The sequence below is a fragment of the Chrysochloris asiatica genome, unplaced genomic scaffold (genome assembly GCF_000296735.1).
Source record: "Chrysochloris asiatica unplaced genomic scaffold, ChrAsi1.0 scaffold00030, whole genome shotgun sequence".
NCBI classification, from domain to species: Eukaryota; Metazoa; Chordata; class Mammalia; order Afrosoricida; family Chrysochloridae; genus Chrysochloris; species Chrysochloris asiatica.
In genome coordinates this window covers 5,282,613-5,294,267 of record NW_006408548.1, presented here as the reverse complement: position 1 = coordinate 5,294,267, position 11,655 = coordinate 5,282,613, and the positions used below count along the sequence as shown (strand labels likewise).

The 11,655-nt window shown below is 38.6% G+C and overlaps 1 protein-coding gene across 1 annotated transcript in view; it reads left to right on the top strand.

The window, feature by feature from the left end:
- LOC102819092 (lysine--tRNA ligase-like) overlaps positions 1-11,655 on the top strand; it is a 39,266-nt gene that overhangs the window by 25,784 nt on the left and 1,827 nt on the right. The window lies entirely within an intron of this gene.

Here is an 11,655-nt window from a genome sequence, read left to right as displayed (position 1 = left end):
GCTCAGATCTCTCAACAAAAACCATGCAGGCAAGAAAGCAATGGGGAGACATATATAAAACCCTGAAAGTAAAAAAGTTCCAACCAAGAATCCTCTACCCAGCAAAATTGTCAATCAAATACAAGGTGTGATCAAAACATTCCAGGATAAACAGAAGCTAAGGGATTTTCTCAAAGCCAGCCCTGTGATGATAAACATACTAAAGGAAGTTCTGTGGACTGAGAACCAACAAGAACAGACAACAACCAGAGAATGACATACGTGGCAGCATCACCTTGAACTTAATCAACAAATTGAAGAGTCGAGAACAGAATAAAACTATAAGAACAGATGATCTGTGAGGTCAGTATATGATCAAAATAATTACAATGTGAAAGAAGATAAACACAGAGGAACAGAGATCCAGGTGTTGAGAAGGTCAGATAGATTACAGGATAAAATAAACTGTCTTAAATGGAAAGAAAAGGTAATGAAATACAAGGTAACCACAACGGTAGAGTTGGGGTGTGGGTTTTAGTTCGGGTGTAAGGGAGGGCAATACAAGAAGGAGGACGAGGTGGAAAAACAAGATGGATAGGGGAACACTGAGATAGATTTGCATGGCCTAAATAGGACAGAGGTAAATAGTGATGTATGCTCAGCCTTGGAACAACAGGGTTCTGTGATACAGGGAACTAGGCGTAGTTTGAAGAGGGGAAAAATACTAAGATGCTTGACTGTCTTATGAATATTAGTTTCCCTTGCCTACTATTGTAAAATAGACACTTGAATGGAAGAGAAAGGAATGTGGGGAACCATGATTACAGAAAACTTGTAAGCCTATCTTCAACCTATAACTGATTGGAATACCGAAAAGGGGTTCTAGAACTTGCCCAGTGAAATAGGCCTCTTGCAGAGCCTTTGCAGAGTATAGGTGGAATCCTGAGTCCTATCCAGAACTTTATGAAGTGGGGCGTTCCCACTATTAAGGACAACCAGACCAGTGTGGACCAGCTAGAGCAACAGAAGATACATGTTCAAAGAAAGATCATCAGGAAAAACCCAAAACAAAAATGTCAGCATGACTGACTACTTTACAAGAATAAGCAAGCTGTTTACCAGGAAGCCATCAAGGCTAGCAATCAAGTTTCTTCAGGACAAACTCCCCTCTAAGACTGAAACTCAAAGGGAACACATGAGCAGGCATGTAAGCTTGCTGGAGACCACACTGGTCTACAGATGAGTGGAAGAGCGGGAAAGGCAGCAATGAAGAAATGGGCTGAGGTCAACCACTGTCCATTGACTGATGAGAGAGAGGAGAGGAAGGGCTGGTTGGTCCAAAGTGTAGTGAGACCTGGGGACACCTGAGTCCATGGACAAGGACAGAGCCACAGAGAGCTGGAGCTGAGAGTGAAGCATCCAGCTGATATGAAGTGGGGGGGTGGGGGGGAAATGCACAAGAAAGAATAGCCAAACTTGGAGGCAGTACCCATTTGACCTAACCCTGAAGTCTTGATAATCAGAACTCAACTAGAAGACTATTAAAGAAAATAAATAAATAAAATTTAATAAAGGAAACAAGGGTAAATTGCTACAATTTGATGAACCTGACCTATACTCATGGAGGTAGTAACTCTAAATACCAAGGGAGAGGGAAGGAGTCTTCACATCAACGCTATCCCCTCTGTACACAGGATAGATAGGGACTAGCAACTTAGACATTGGCTACCTAAAATGAGTGGGTGATAAAGGCATGAAGTGACTGGCTTACAAGGTTTCAGGAGGGAGTTTAGTTCAAGATTGTGTGGGGGAAGATAAGAGTCCTCATTGAATAGTTTTCATCGTGTCTAGATGGGCTGTTGAAATGGGATGGGGATAAGGGACTTATGATTCAATAGTAAGTAATTGTTATCATGACTAATTGCAACTGTCACAATAGTAAAGGTAGAAGTTGTGTAACAAAAACAGGGGAGTGGTTAATCTTACAGTCCTGAAACAGAGGACTCTAGGACCATCAAGGGAGAAGAGCACAGGTGGAATGCAAGACCTTATCCAGAGAAGCCGGGATACCAGAGACAGAGGCAGAGAGGGGACATGGAGAAAGGGAGCTGCTGAGGACTCTAGATTCATGGGAAGAGAGGGACTAAAAGTTGATGGCAAGGAGGCAGACTTGCAGAATGTGCCTTTGGAGGTGTAAATTATTATATATGCCTAAGTGTTTTTTGTTTAATTGGTTTTTTTGTTTGTTTGTTTGTCTTGTTTTTTAAGACCTAAAATGAATAGAGAGAAATACTGTTGACTGATGGTACATGGAGAAGATTATAATCATTGTAATGAAGCAAGGTGTATGATTTATGGAATGTAAAACTGATGATCTGCCCTGTAAACGTTCACTCAATCCACAATAAAAACCTTTAAAAAAATAAAAAGAAGAAGAAGAAGAATCGGGGCCAAATCATGTGCTATTTTAACACTTAGATTTTGGAGAGAACTCCTTGGGGTTAAATGCTTGCCACAGCTCTGCCACTTACCAATGATGTGAATCTGAGCAAATTACCCCTCTCTGCCTCAGTTTCCTTGCCTATAATAATGAAGTTACTAATAATGACTACTGACGTATTAAATTAATTTAATTAAGTTAATTCATGTACAATGTTTGTTGTTGTTGTATCACTGCATTGGAGATTCTGAGGAGCAACTGGTGAGTTTCAACTGCCGATTTTGCCATTCAAATCGGTGGTTCAGTGCTTATCCTATTGTTGTTGTTATTAAGTGCTGTCGAGTCGGTTCCAACTCATAATGACCCTGTATAGGGTTTCCTAGGAGTGACTGTTGAGTTTGAACTGCAGACCTGCGGTTCAAACCAGCCTTGATGTTGAGTGCTTATGCTACAGTGCCACAATGTTTGTGAAGGTCAAAATGGTATAAGAGAAGAAAGAAAAGGAAAAAAGGAGTAATCTGATACAATTTGATGAATTTGACCTACACCTATGGATGCAGTAGCTCAAAAGAGGGAACAAATCTTTACAGGTAGGATCATTTCCACCCCGTCTCTACACAGGGTAGACAAGGATGGGCAACTTGGACATTGGCTACCCAAAATGGGGGGCTACAAAGGCAAGAAGTGACTGGCTTACAAGCTTTTAAGAGGGAGCCTACATCCAGAGGGGGCGGAGGAAGGTAGAATCTCCACTGAGTAGTATCCAATCTGTTTGGGCGGGGCTGATGATAGAGATGGGGATAGGTCTCTTGTGGTACAATAGTGAATAATTGTTATCAGGACTGACTGTGAGGGTTGGAAATGTAAAGGTAGATGTTTTGTAGCAAATGGAGGGGAATGGTTGACTTTGCAGTCCAGGAGCAGAGGTCCCTGGGACCATCAAGGGAGAAGAGAGGAGTGCAGGACCCCACCCAGAGAAACAGTGACACCAGAGATGGAGGCAGAGATGATGACTTGGAGAGATGGAGTGGCTGGGGACTCTAGACCCAGAGGGAGAGGGGCTGTGTGCTGACAACTGGGGGGCAGGCTTGCAGGGTATACCCTTTGATTGGTTGATGATGCATTGAGGGGATTGTAACTATGGCAATGAAATGATATACGATAGGATGAATTGTAAAGCTAATGTTCTCCCATGTAAACTATCACATAACTCACAATAAAACATTTAAAAAAAAAAAAAAGAGAGAGAGAGAGAGAGAAATAGAAGGAAAAAAAATGGTATAGATTATGCTGCAATAATAAACAACCTCAAAATTTCAATGAAGCATAATAGATCTGTAGGATAAGCACTGGACATCTAACCACAAGGTTGTAGGTTCAAGCCCACTAGCTACTCCATGGAAGAAGATAAGACTTTCTGCTCCATTGTGACACCAGTGCTCCTTAACCACAATATAATTAACACAAGTAGCCCTGATGGCAGAATACTTAAAAGCTCTTGGCTGTTAATGCAAAGTTGTTGTTCAGTGCCGCCAGGTCGGTTCTGACTCACAGTGACCTGTACAGAGTTTTCTAGGCTGGTAAGCTTGAACAGCTGATTTTGCAGTTCAAACCAACTTTGCAATCCAGCACATTAACCCTCAGTACCACACCAGGACTCCATTAACACTAAATAGTCATGTAAAATTGGTAAGAACATACTCACCAATACCAGAAATTCAAAGTGTACTATCACACCTAATACATATTAATACATAAAAGCAAAGCACAATAGAATATTTAGTACTTTAATATTCACCTCAGTTCTAAGTTGAATAATTGCCACTGCATTACATAAAATAAATATTTTATTACAAATATATTTAATTCACATATAATTATATAGTTCATTGAGAAAATATCCTTGCAATAAACCATAATGACATCTAACTAAAAGAATGTCCTCTACTATCATTTCCTTTAAGTTATTCCTGTTGTCTCAAAAGATGAATTTCAAACCTGAGAAAGCTCTCTCATATTGACCTGAATAGATGGTACAACTTAAACTACCACAGAAATTTCATATAACTGACGATACTGTGAATAGTTTCCTTCTCAAACTTCTAGAATATTTTTTTTCTTCCAACTCTTTGCATACCATCAAAGTTTGTTAGTATAGAATCAATGTTTACAGTAAAATCATTTGATCTAGTTGAATTGTGTTTTCATTTTGATAAATAATTCATCTAATCAACATCATCATTTGAAATTACCACATTTCCTGAATTGCTTTCCTTTATTACACTTTCAATATTGCTCCTTTTCAGATTTTCTATCATTTCCCATATGCTTTATAAGTATAAATGACCTTCACCTTAAGTTGAGAACTAATTGGAATTTGATAATGCAGATCTAGATAAGCTGCTCCCATTTAGATGAACTGCTATTTTCAAAAACATTTACCTGACTTTAAATTTTTTAATCAATGTGCTTCCAAATAAATTATTAAGAGTTCTTAATTTTAGCTTAGTTTCTACCCAATTATCAAAAACAGTTTGGGATCATTTTCCAATCTTACCATAACTTTCATTAAAGATTTTAAAGCTTCAAAAATTATTTGCTATACACCTGATTGTCATTAGAAAAGTATTATTTCATATTATTCTCAGCTAATACATCACAGAAATTATTGCATTCTAATAAGGTTTCTAGCATTCCATCTTATTGGACAATCCTGTACATATTTCCTTAAATTCTTTTCCAAAAAGTTGGTGGACAATGTCAAAATACAAAGTATTCTACCATATTCACAAAATTCTCATAAAAGTCTTCCAGTTCAGCATATGATATTATGTCTTTAACAACTAAATTCAGTGTGTGAGGTCCACTTTATGCCAGCTAATCTTTTCATATAAGCCTTGTGTTTTTCATCACATGCTGAAAATGACTCATGTTCTCAAGAGTATACTAATTCAGGGTCTTCAAAATTGTCATTTTGCCCTGACACTTGTCATTGGGTTTCACTCTCACTTCTGAGCTGCTAACTTCAAGGTCAACAGTTCAAAAATATCAGCCATTCCAGGGGAGAAAGATGAGGCTTTCTGCTCCTGTAAAGATTTACAGCCTTGGAAATCCTATTCAGGGTTGCTATGAGTCAGAACTCCACAGTACACCAACAACAACAACTGCAGTTACAGAATAAATCTGTTATAAAGCAATGTGTTATTTCTCTAAAATCTGATATACAGTGATTTTTATGTATGTTGTTGTTGTGTTAAGTGCTGTCTCGGCTTGTATTTTATGTATTTCTTTTCATTCTTTCAATCCCGGTGTCAACAGACATATGATGATGCTTTGGGTACCTCTCTAAATTTGCTGCACGGTCTCCAACCATATCTGTATTGCAAATTTTACATGATTTTGTTTTATTTTGCACATACTTTAAAAATGCTTAATATGGATTTTCTCTGGCTAGTCCCATATTATAATTCAAGGACTAATAAGACATATTAACACTAGGGAATATTTCATAGTCCTTATATTATAGCAAAAACAAGACTTAGATTGTGATGACACAGAGAATAGAATGCATAAACAATCTGTAGAAATGAATTAGAGTCATTATGTATTAAAATTGCTTCTAATCATCTATCATGGGGGCTTGGTGACTCCATATGATAAGGACTCATCTGTGAACCATAACATCAGTGATTCAATCCCACTAGTCACTCCTCAGAAGATGAGGCTTTCTGCTCCTGCAAAGATTTAAAGCCTCGGAAAAAAAGCACAGGGTCTTTATGACTTGGAAGCAACTCGATTGCTCTTAACAATAACACATCATCAGTATACTAGAAACACAAGAACTAATTGAATTTTACATGTGCAAGGTTTCACAATTTCTTCCTTTCAAAGACCCACTTCACATCATTCATGTACATTTATCCAGCATCTTTTGAAGAAAACTCTTACTTCCTAGTGATGTCATCAAGTTGTTTTCAGTAAAATAATTGTGTATCACAATTGAAACAATCATTTTCAACTTATAGTTGCTGATGCTCGATAATATTTTGATTTGTGAGATAAATGGAAATTTAAGCAAACAAGTACAATGTGTGCTGGTTGTTGAGTGCCATCGAGTCAGTTCTAACTCATAGCGACCTTGTTTGGATTTCTGAGGAGCAGTGTGAATCACCAACCTTGAGGTTCAAACAAACCTTGCTGTCCAGTGATCTTACAGGACCACACCAGGACAACGTGTGGCAGAACATTTAAATTAAACTTGAATATGATAATGGAATCATCAAAAAAATATATATGCAATTTTCCATTTTTTACATTTAAATATCACACTTAAACAAAAATAAATGAAAAAAGTATGTTTAGATGTATTCTAGAGAAGCCCATGTAGTCATTCCTTTTTCAGACTATCTTTCGAGTCTGGTTCCATGGACTCACGGCCCCTTTATTCTTCTCTATCTCTGTCTCTTAAACACTCCGTTCCATTCCCATCCCCAGAAAGGTTACACATTCTCTTTTTCTCTATTTTCAAATTAGGTTACCAGTCATATATGAGGAGCCTACAAAAAGTTTGTGAATAAAAAATCCATTTTCCCACACATTTTTTGAAGTCCCCTTGTATTTGTATCATCTGAGGACTCGCTCAGATAACTATAGGGGATTTGTTGTTGTTGTTATTGTTAAGTGCTGTTGAGTCGATTCCAACCCATAGTGACCCTGTATAGGGTTTCCTAGGAGCAGCTGGTGAGCTTGAACTGCCAACCTTGCAGTTCAAATGGCTTTGCAGTCTGACACATTATTAACCCACAGTGCCACATCAGCACTCCCGCCACGCCAGCACTAAAGGGGATGCATGAAGGAAAACAGCCATCATTGATTTGATTCAAGACAAACGGTTCACAAACTATCCTCTTCAGACCAGGAACATGAGTACCACTTGGGCAAAAACAAATACAAATCACTGACCCCCAACCTACACCTACTGAATCAAAGCTTCTTGGATAGGGCCCATGAATCTGTATTTTAACAAGTCATTCAAGTGACTGTGACTCACACTAAAGTCTGAAAGCCACTGTTGGGGGCTCTCATACATATTAACTCATCAAGAGTTTTCACACCTTAGTAGAAAGCCATTGTATTATTATGCTATGGAAATCCCTATCTGTTTTCTCAGCTTTAAATTGAACTGTCAGACATCCTCTTCCTGTTATCTTAACTTGTTATATGCCCAATCCCAAATGAGTGAAGCTATATAATGAGACCCAGGAAGGGGATTAAAAACAAACAAAAAAACAAAAGAAAGCCCACTACCATTAAGCCAGTTCTGACTAATAGCAATCCCATGTGTTACAAACAAAACGGCTCCATATGGTTGTAAGCTTTATGGAAACAGATTTTGAGGCCTGTCTTACTTTGTGGTGCAGGGTGAGTTCAAACCTTTAGGTTAGTAATTAAGTGTGAACCATCTGTGCCACCAAGGACCTTCAGGAGGGAATACAGGAGAATGGGGAAAAACATACATACACTACATAAAAATGATGATAAAGCAAAAGACATTGTGGCAAAGGCTCTTATTACAAAACAAAATTATCCCGAATAAAGGCTTTGCATTGTTAACTCCTGTTCATCCTCAGATCCTTTCTCTATAAATATCACATTAAAAAAAAAGACCTTATATACATGTAGTAACTTAGGCACACAAGAAGAAAAAAGCATTCACTAGCTACACACTAACAGATTGTCATAAATTCATAAAAAGGCCATGTAGTTCAGAGTAGTGACCCTTATGGAATATATTTATAATTAAGCTTTAATTTAATCCTTTTATTGCAAAAAGTTATTCAAAAAGAATTTCCCAGAGAGAATGATTTTCTATCTTATCATTTTAAAAGATGCATCAAACCCAAAGGGGTAGATTTTGGAAAGCACTAATATGAATACAAACAAGGCTCATAATTTATCTGGTAGCGTAGTGGTTACGAATCGGGCTGCGAACCTTAAGGTCAGCGGTTCGAAACTACCAGCCGCTCTGCGGGAGAAAGATGAGGCTTTCTACTCCCGTAAAGATTTACACCCTCGGAAACCCTGTACAGGGTCGCTATGGGTCGGACCCGACTCGATGGCACTTAACAACAACAACAACAAATCTCCTACCCCAAAATTGAAAAGGCTTTCAAGAACAGATAGGATTGATGTTTAAGCCCATGTCACTTCTACAAAAAAGCCATGATTTCCACAGGGGTGTCAAGCTGTAGGGTTAATATTGCACTGCTAACAGTCAGTGGTTCAAACCCATCAGCAGCTCCTTGGAAACCCTATCCAGGTCGCTATGAGTTGGAACCAACTTGCCAGCACTTAACAACAATACTCCTTCATGCATCTATTCATATTGAATGCCACATAGTCTCCTCTACTAATGTCCCAAGCCCTCACCTCCCCAGGCCAAGCAAGGACAAGCATATAATCATAGCAATGAATCACTACTTCTGCTTTTTTAGTTTTTGTTAGCTTCCGTTTACCAATTTAGACTCATAATCTGTGTCTGTGTGTATAACAGGGATTCTTGTTGTTTAGAGTCATCGAGTTCTGACCCACAGCGACCCTGTTACAGGATTTCCAAGAAGCGGCGGCTGAGTTTAATTGCCGACCTTGAGATTCAAACCGACACTGCAGTCCAGCGCATTAACCCGCAGTGCCAGATTCAGATCGTTTTGTATCAATATACATATATACATATATAATGATCTTAAAATATATATATTGCTGTTAAGTGCCATCAAGTTGATTCTGACTCTTAGTGACCCTGTATGGGGTTTCTGAGGCTTTAAATCTTCCCAGGAGCAGAAAGACTCATCTTTCCCCCTCAGAGTGCCTGGTGGGCTCGAACTATGGACTTTGTGTTTCTCAGTTCACTGCTTCTTGTATGGGAGAAAGATGAGGCATTCTACTGGCACAAAGATTTAAAGCCTCGGAAACCCAATACAAGGTTATGAGTCAGAACTGACTCCATGGCACTTAACAACAATAATTGATGCTAAAATATTATCACGGAGTCCTGGTGTGGCGCTGTGGATTAATGCGCTGGACTTCAAGGTCAGTTTGAGGCACAAGGTCATTGGTTCAAGCTCACCAGTCACTCCTCAGAAACCCTATACAGTGTCGCTGTGACTCAGAACCTAGTAAACTGCCCTTAACACCACCACCACCAAGAAGATATTATCATGTATGTATAATACATGATTATGTTATTAAATATTCATCAAAAGCATAATTTTTGAAGAAGAAGAAATATTCCATCCAATGATATAATTTCTTCAGAGATTCCTATTACTGGATAGTAAGGTTATTTTCCATTTTTTCACAATTATAAATAAAGTGACAGTGGACATTTCTGCACATGAATCTTTGTCGACACCTTTAAATATTTTCTCAGGATAAATTGCCAGAAAATAAATAATTGGGTGAAAGAAAAAGAACACTATTTTAAGCCTTTGGTAGTCAGTGCCAAAAGGCTTTCAAGAAAGTTTGCACTAATTTTCCCTCCCACCAGGAGAAGAGTGTTATTCTGTCTTTGACACAAGAAAATCTGGCCTCAAAACAGTCAACTTAACAGTGAAGCATTAGAGCAGTCTTTCTCAACTGGGGCGATTTTGCTCCCCAGGGAGCATTTAGCAATGTCTGGTTTTCACAACTGGAGAAATGATGCTGTGCCTAGAGGACAAAGGCCAGGGATGCTGCTAAAATCCTACATTGTACAGGATACCCCTAACCCACAACAAAGAACTGTCCATCTCAAAATGCCAATAGTGTTGAGGTACAGCAGAAACCCGGCTCCATAAGTATTCTCCTTATAACAGGCACCAAACATATATATGTGTGTGTGTAAGTACAATTGTACATTTAGAAATACAACAGAATTTATTTTCCGCTTCCCAGTAAAGAGCAGACTACCTACCAGGTAAAATCGACTGGATATTACCCACAGGTATTTACATATTTATTAATTCAAATATTTTACTGAGTGCCTATTAGGTGCCTGGCATTGTGCTTCTTGTTGTTGTTGTTAAAGTGCCATCGAGACAGTTCTGACTCATAGGGACCCTGTATAGGGTTTCCATGGAGTGGCTGGTGAGGTTGAACTGCCAGCCTTGTGATTCAAAGCAACCTTGCAGTCGAGTGTTTATCCTACAGTGCCAAAGCACTAGACACAACAGTGAAGCAGAGAGACAATGTCTCTTAGTTCATGGAACTTACACTTGAGTTTAGTTGAGGCAAATGGAAAAAAAAATCATATAAATAAGGTGACAATATCAACTGGTGATAAATTCTATGGAGAAAAAATAAAATCGAGGCAAGTACTAGCACTGCTGGCACAACAGATAAGAATTCAGTTGGCAGCTAGCATCCAGCAGCTACCTGGGGGAAAACACCAACAATCTGTTTCCATAAAGATTGTTGCTGTTGTTGTTAAGTATTGCCAAGTTGGTTCCAACTAATAGTGACCCTGTCTAGGGTTTCTGAGGAGTAGCTGGTGGGTTTGAACTGCTGACCTTGTGGTTTACAGCCGAGTGCTTATCCTATAGCGCCTCACCAAGAGTCTCAGCCTAGAAAACCTTGTGGTACACCAATGTTTATTGCAGTACTATTCATAGCATCCAAAAGGTGCAAACAACCTAAATGGCCATCAACAGAAGAATGGATAAACAAAATGTAGTACATACACACAGTGGAATACTACCCAGCAAGTAGGAGAAATAAGTATCAACATATGCCACAATATGGATGGAGCTAGAAGACGTTATGCTGAATGAAATAAGTCAATCACAGAAGAGCAAATATTGTATGACTTTGTTTATATAAAAAGACAAGAAAAGGCAAATGTACAGAGAATAAAGTTTATTAGTGGTTACTAGAGGGAAGAGAACCCTAAGGTGGTGCTGTAGGATATGCCAGGATTGGTAACCAAGAAGTCAGCAGTTCAAACCCACCAGTTGCTCTTGGAAACCCTATATAGGAGTACTATCAGTTGGAACGAACTCGAGGGCATGCAAAACAATAGAGGTAGGAGGGAAGGGAAAAGGAGAACTTTTACTAGTGATAGAAAAATAGTTTTGAATAAGGACAGGGTTGCACTCATTTGATTATTATAATGACTGTCAATAAATTGTACATTTGTGAAAAATTGAGTTGACAAAATGGTGTGATAAATATATTTACAAAAATAAAGGAATATCAGTCGG